This window comes from Rhinopithecus bieti, unplaced genomic scaffold, assembly GCF_001698545.2.
Source record: "Rhinopithecus bieti isolate Rb0 unplaced genomic scaffold, ASM169854v2 scaffold_3043, whole genome shotgun sequence".
Lineage (NCBI taxonomy): Eukaryota > Metazoa > Chordata > Mammalia > Primates > Cercopithecidae > Rhinopithecus > Rhinopithecus bieti.
The window spans coordinates 1,817,386-1,825,158 of NW_016804580.1; the positions used below are offsets into that span (position 1 = coordinate 1,817,386).

Consider the following 7,773-nt stretch of genomic DNA (forward strand, 5'->3'; position numbering starts at 1 on the left):
CTGGCTGGAAAATATCTCACCAGGGTCTGCCTCATTTGAAATACTCACTGTCAAAAACCATGACCAGCAGGATACCGTATATATCCTAAAGGAGACCAAGTTACAGGAAGCTCCTCTTTACGATGCTACTACTAAATGAACTGTAGCCTTCTACTTCTAATTCAGGATAAGGAAAACAGCCAAACACAGGCAATCTTTCAAACTAATAAAAGCAGAAAAAACTATGGGAAAAGAAAATTTTACTAAAACTATTCTCCGTAAGTGATTCTGTCCCAGAAACAAGTGAGGTAGGACTTCAGAAATTTCACCCAGTACAACTGTTAGAAAACCATGAAAAGCAGCAATGCCATTAGTAACAACTAACATTTATTGGGTACTTATACTGGCCCACCTCTGTGCTACAAATTTATAGATATTACCTCATTTGCTCCTCAGACAACTGCTTATTCCATTTTACAGATACGGACTTTGAGGCTTAAGAAAGTTAAGTACTTCTTCCCAAATCTAAGGCAAGTTTCATTCCGAAATCTTGGCTCTTAACCATGACAAATGTCACCATTCCACCACTGAATGTGACTGAGAATCTGAGAAGACCTGTCATGAGAATCTAATAACAGTTATACCCTAAGGTATTGTGTATAACTTTTATTTTGTTAGTATTTGCCAAAAAAAATAAATAAATAAGAAAATACTGATAGCTTTAAACTCATCCATTTCATTTACTACAAGATTATAATTGGTACTGAAACAGCTCAGCCTTAATTCCCGAAACTTTAAAATACATGTGGTAAAGGTTTCTTTGCCTCTTTTAATGTGTATCCAACTAAAAATATACTTTTAAGTAAGAAAACTGAATGTTTACAAAGTTTACAAGCATCTAAAGTTAATTCACAACAATATTTTAAATGCTTTTTTAAAACAAATAAAGCAAATAATAACTCCATAAGCATACTAAATAATTTGGAGTTTTCCAGGGCCAAAAATGCATCATAACTATAAACATACAACTTTTTTTTTTTTTTTTTGAGGCGGACTCTCGTTGTGTCACCCAGGCCGGAGTGCAGTGGCCGGATCTCAGCTCACTGCAAGCTCCGCCTCCCGGGTTAATGCCATTCTCCTGCCTCAGCCTCCTGAGTAGCTGGAACTACAGGCACCCACCACCTCGCCCGGCTAGTTTTTTGTATTTTTAGTAGAGACGGGGTTTCACCATGTTAGCCAGGATGGTCTCAATCTCCTGACCTCGTGATCCGCCCATCTCGGCCTCCCAAAGTGCTGGGATTACAGGCTTGAGCCACCGCGCCCGGCTATAAACATACAACTTAACCAACATTTTCACAAAATAATGCTTTCTAAAAATCTTTCTTACTAGCTATGCTCATACCTAACTTTTGCTACCTGTCATTGTTATTTCATACAACTTACAAACAGACAATATCAACTCTTCTTCAAAAAAATGTATTCTGAAATTTTGGACTTTCTGGAATTTCAATTCTCATAAGATGTAATACTCCTTCTTTCTTTCTTTCTTTCTTTCTTTCTTTCTTTCTTTCTTTCTTTCTTTCTTTCTTTCTTCCTTTCTTTTTTTTTAGAGACAGAGTCTCGCTGTCACCCAGGCCACATTGTAGTGGGTAATACATTTTTAATGCTATAAATTAAGTTTCTATATAAAATTTCTCATATATGTTGATTTTGGAATTGAAACAAAAAAGTACTACCAGATTTTGGAGCAAATGTTTATGCATACAAGTTACAAATAAAGTTGTAACTTGGAAAAAATGAATATCTGATGCACAAAAATCTACAGACTCCGGGATAACAACTGTTTTAAATTCATTTTTTCTTCTTGAGTACACTTAATGTAAATTAACCTTTCCATTTCCTCATTTCTTAAGATTAATTTCTGTTGCAAGGGTTTTAGTAAAGTTCAGCGAAAATTTAACTCAATAAAATCAGCTTCTGAACACATTAATTTAGCCACAAACCTATTTTAGTCAACTTATGATTAAATTAAAAATCATTCAGGCAAATTATAATTATTTTCTGTCATGCATATTTCTCAAAAACAGAAGCATATGCATGTCCCACAGTCTTGAATATATTCCTCCATAAGTAGGGGTGTGTGTGTGTGTGTGTGTGTGTGTGTCTGTGGGAGGGCTTATTAAAAAAAGACACTAGAAGTTCTGTTTAAGTAACAACACTACTATTAAAAAAATTTTTTTTTTGACATAGGGTCTCTGTTGCCCAGGCTGGAGTGCAGAGGCATGGTTACAGCTCAGTGCAGCCTCGACCTCCCAGGCTCAAGCAATCCTCCCACCTCAGCTTCCCAAGTAGCGGGAAGTACAGATATGTGACACCATGCCTGGTTAATTTTTGTATTTTTTTGTACAGACAGAGTTTTGTCATGTTGCCCAGGCTGGCCTACAACTCCTGGACTTAAGTCATCCACCCACCTCAGCCTCCTAAAGTGCTAGGATTATAGGAGTGACCCACCACGGCTGGCCCAAAAATCTTTTAACCTACTTTCTAGTTGTATCTAGTTTATATCATGTCACCAAATTCAATACAACAAAAATACCTGACTGGATCTTACTATCGTTCTTTCTTCCCTGCTACACTACTTAAGTGAATGGTCAGATAAATTGTACAGCTATAAAAAAATATTTGCTAAAAATATCTTACTGTCAGACTATGCAGATATCATTTTTCATTTTATAAACTTAAAACTACAGTGTTGATAATAAACAATGAGACATGACTGTAGGAATGTTGATTTTTTTTTCTTTCAGTTCCATTGGGTACACTGAATATGGCATTTGTTAGAAGTCATTCCCCACCCCTCCACCCCTTCTTGATATTTCTACCCCCCCTTCCTCCGAGACAGAGTTTCGCTCTTGTCCAGGTTAGTGTACAGTGGCGTGATTTTGGCTCACTGCAACCTCCGCCTCCGAGGTTCAAGTGATTCTCCTGCCTCAGCCTCCCAAGTAGCTGGGATTACAGGCATCTGCCACCACGCCTGGCTAATTTTGTATTTTAGTAGAGACAGGGTTTCACCATGTTGGCCAGGCTGGTCTCAAACTCCTGACCTCAAGTGATCCGCCCACCTCGGCCTCCCAAAGTGCTGGGATTACAGGTGTGAGCCACCGCACCCGGCCTTTCTCTATTGCAGTGTTTCTTAAAGGCTGTGGGGACGACTAAGTTGCTTGCACCAGAACTGCCTAGCACCTTGCTAAAAAATTCAGGTTTCTTAGCCCCACAGCTGCTGATGCAAAATCTCTAAAGAAAGAATTCTGAGGTCCTCAGATGATTCATAAATGATTTGATCTGAAAACTATTTTTCTACAGTCATTATCCTCAAAGTTAAATCACAAAATGTTAACTGAATTTAAGAAAAATTGTTAATTTTTTAATTGTATAAATTGAATTTAAATATGTAAGGCACGATCATTAATCAAGAAACAAAATGTATTTTTACAGCAATCTCAATTTTGCATTATATATAATTTTAGCAAAGCAGGAGAAGATGGTAAGAGTATAAAGTAATGTGGAACAGAACACTGCAGTTAAGAACTTTTGGGCAAAATGAAAGTATGTTAATTAATCACGGAATTTTCTAGGGTATAATCTAGGGGCATAAACGTCAATGTGAAGGTTGAGTTAATAATATGCCTGGAAATTGCATATGCATAAATAATTTAGTGTTTTTTATGCACTTAAAAAGATATCAATCTTCACGTATGAGATGACAGGCATATTAATCTGGTTTTAAAAATCCAGGCAGGGCGCTGTGGCTCATGCCTGTAATCCCAGCACTTTGGGAGGCCGAAGTGGGTAGATCACTTGAGGTCAGGCGTTCGAGACCAGCCTGACCAACATGGTGAAACCCCATCTCTACTAAAACTACAAAATTAGCCGGGTGTGGAGGCGCCTGCCTGTAATCTCAGCTACTTGGGAGGCTGAGGCAGGAGAATCACTTTAACCCGGGAGGCAGAGGTTGCAGTGAGCTGAGATCGCGCCATTGCACTCCAGCCTGGGCAACAGAGCGAGACTCTGTCTCAAAAAAAAAAAACAAAACCCAATGTCTTGTTTCACAAACTCCTATGAATTAGAATGCCTTCTATTAGTAAAATACTCATGTGCAACCAAAACATTAAGAAACAAAAGCCCTGAGACATGAAAGTTAACATCACCAAAAAATTGAACAATTTAATATTCCTGCCCAAAGGTACATAATTAAATCTAATCATTAGGAAGCATCAAACGAACTCAAATGGAGGGACTGTCTATAAAACAACGATCCTGTACTGTGGAAAATGTCCAAGTCAAGAAAGGTGAAGAAAAACTAAGGAACCACTCTAGACTCAAAGAGATGATAACTAGATGTAATTGCTGACCCTGGATTGGATCTTGACCCAGAATATACATGTGCATGCATAATACATGTCAATGAGACTGGAATAAGGTCTACCAGTTAGACAAAGGGATTGCATTATTACACTAAATATGGCCTGAGAAGCACTCTGTACTTCTATATTTGAGTCCTTGTGGACGAACTGTAACCTAGCTTAATAGGCAGACAAGATTGATAACCTAACTAGGAGTATGCACCTGTAACAACAGCCGAGTCTTGGCCAATCCCAGCGGACGTACTTCAACCACTCACAGACTGCTAAGTGTTCAGACTGTGTTCAAATAAGACAAATGCTCATATGTAACCAATCCAGCTATTTCTGTACCTCACTTTGCCAGTGTCTGTATGTCACTTCCCTTTTTTGTCTATAAATTTGTTCTGACCACAGGGCATCCCTGGAGTCTGTCTGAATCTGCTGATTCTGGGGGCTGCCCGATTCACGAATCGTTCATTGCTCAATTAACCTCCTTTCAATTTAATTCGGCTGAAGTTTTACTAATAACAGTATCAATGTTGATTTCCTGATTTAGGTTATGGTACAGTGGCAAGGTAGCACGATGTCCTTGTTCTTAGGAAATAGGCACTGAAGAAATTAGGGGTTAATGTTTCAACTTATTCTCAAATGGTTCACAAAATATTATGAACAGAGAGAGAGAAAACTACAGCAAATGGGACAAAATATTAACAAGTGGGCAATTCAAGTGAAGGATTTAGAGGCGCTTTTCCTACTATTCGTAACAACTTTCCTGTAATTTTGAAATTATTTCAAAATAAAAAATGCCGAAAATATTTTAAAAGCTATAACAAGAGCACACAAGAAAATCTAAAATGTTTAGAATATATGTTTAAGCTTCGTATCTAAAGGAGAGACCTATGTCCATTTAAATATTTTGTAAATTTAGACTAAAACCATAAACAAATTGAATTTTAAGTTCTATTCAATGCCTTCATACTAGAAATCACAAAACTGCATTGCTTAATTTTTATTCTATCAATTATGTGTTTAATCCAAATCAAAATGTATATGAAAGGTAAATACTTCTATACGTCCCATATTCATATGAAAAATATTTTAAATGTTGCCTTTTACAGTTATTTTTTTCCTTCAAGGATCTCTTAATGATTTATTGTATCAGTCTCATCAACTATAACTAATTTTGTTATGAAGTAGTTTTAGACCAGAATTCTGTCTATTTAGTGGTGCCCGAATATGCTTATTATACACATATAAGTAACAAAGAACCCATCACATCAGATTACCCACACACTGTATTTTGTTAAAGCACAGATAACTATTTTGCAATATGATTTACTAACCGATCTAACCCAGTAATTTTGCTAAAGGTTTACTGTGTAGGGGAGAGAGGTAAGATTAGAGGAAGATGTTAATTCCCGACAACAGGGCCTGACACACAGTGGGCCTGAGACATATATTTGTGGGGAGGAAAAGGGATTATTGCAAAATTTAGATCATTAGCAATATATCACTAGAAACTATGACATAGCAGCATACTAATTAGATGGTTAAAAATATAAAGATGAGAAAATAATGCTTCTGAAAATCTATAGATGTCAAGCAACAAAAACTCTTGCTGAAAATGATTTTCTTGTATTTCTAGCATGCTTTTTTAAAAGCGAAAACTATCAAGGATGTTGCTATATTCATATCAAATTAACACTTTGAAAAATATTTTTTAAAACTTGCATATTGTATAATATAGCAAGCTATAAAGCTATGAAAATTTTTTTAAAAAATCAGAATATCAAGGAATTGTCACCAAATATAATTGAAAGTTGCTAGCATCAAAATTTCTTGATCTGTGTTTCAAATGCCAAAGTCTACAGGACAGTATTCTAAAGTTCTATCTGGGCGCGTCGTGCCTTGCACTGCCCAGACTAGCGAACAATACAGTCAGGATGGCTAAAGGTGACCCGAAGAAACCAAAGGGCAAGATGTCTGCTTATGCCTTCTTTGTGCAGACGTGCAGAGAAGAACATAAGAAGAAAAACCCAGAGGTCCCTGTGAACTTTGCAGAATTTTCCAAGAAGTGCTCTGAGAGGTGGAAGACGATGTCCGGGAAAGAGACATCTAAATTTGATGAAATGGCAAAGGCAGATAAAGTGCGCTATGACCGGGAAATGAAGGATTATGGAACAGCTAAGGGAGGCAAGAAGAAGAAGGATCCTAATGCTCCCAAAAGGCCACCGTCTGGATTCTTCCTGTTCTGTTCAGAATTCCGTCCCAAGATCAAATCCACAAACCCCGGCATCTCTATTGGAGACGTGGCAAAAAAGCTGGGTGAGATGTGGAATAATTTAAATGACAGTGAAAAGCAGCCTTACATCACTAAGGCAGCAAAGCTGAAGGAGAAGTATGAGAAGGATGTTGCCGACTATAAGTCAAAAGGAAAGTTTGATGGTGCAAAGGGTCCTGCTAAAGTTGCCCGGAAAAAGGTGGAAGAGGAAGATGAAGAAGAGGAGGAGGAAGAAGAGGAGGAGGAGGAGGAGGATGAATAAAGAAACTGTTGATCTGTCTCCTTGTGAATACTTAGAGTAGGGGAGCGCCGTAATTGACTCATCTCTTATTTGAGAAGTGTCTGTTGCCCTCATTAGGTTTAATTACAAAATTTGATCACGGTCATATTGTAGTCTCTCAAAGTGCTCTAGAAATTGTCAGTGGTTTACATGAAGTGGCCATGGGTGTCTGGAGCACCCTGAAACTGTATCAAAGTTGTACATATTTCCAAACATTTTTAAAATGAAAAGGCACTCTTCGTGTTCTCCTCACTCTGTGCACTTTGCTGTTGGTGTGACAAGGCATTTAAAGATGTTTCTGGCTTTTTTTTTTTTAAATTTGTAAGGTGGTGTTAACTATGGTTATTGGCTAGAAATCCTGAGTTTTCAACTGTATATATCTATAGTTTGTAAAAAGAACAAAACAACCGAGACAAACTCTTGATGCTCCTTGCTCGGCGTTGAGGCTGTGGGGAAGATGCCTTTTGGAGAGGCTATAGCTCAGGGTGTGCACTGTGAGGCTGGACCTGTTGACTCTGCAGGGGGCATCCATTTAGCTTCAGGTTGTCTTGTTTCTGTATATAGTGACATAGCATTCTGCTGCCATCTTAGCTGTGGACAGAGAGGTCAGCTGGCATGAGAAATTTTTTTTTAAGTGCGGTAGTTTTTAAACTGTTTGTTTTTAAACAAACTGTAGAACTCTTCATTGTCAGCAAAGCAAAGAGCCACTGCATCAATGAAAGTTCAAGAACCTCCTGTACTTAAACATGATTTGCAACGTTCTGTTATTTTTTTTTTGTATGTTTAGAATGCTGAAATGTTTTTGAAGTTAAATAAACAGTATTACATTT

At 37.6% G+C, this 7,773-nt stretch overlaps 1 pseudogene across 1 annotated transcript; it reads left to right on the top strand.

Moving 5' to 3' along the window:
* Window positions 1-6,286: 6,286 nt before the first annotated feature.
* On the top strand, window positions 6,287-7,773 carry LOC108527731 (high mobility group protein B3 pseudogene; annotated as a pseudogene). The gene has a single exon (XR_001884909.1). The product of XR_001884909.1 is annotated as a high mobility group protein B3 pseudogene (transcript).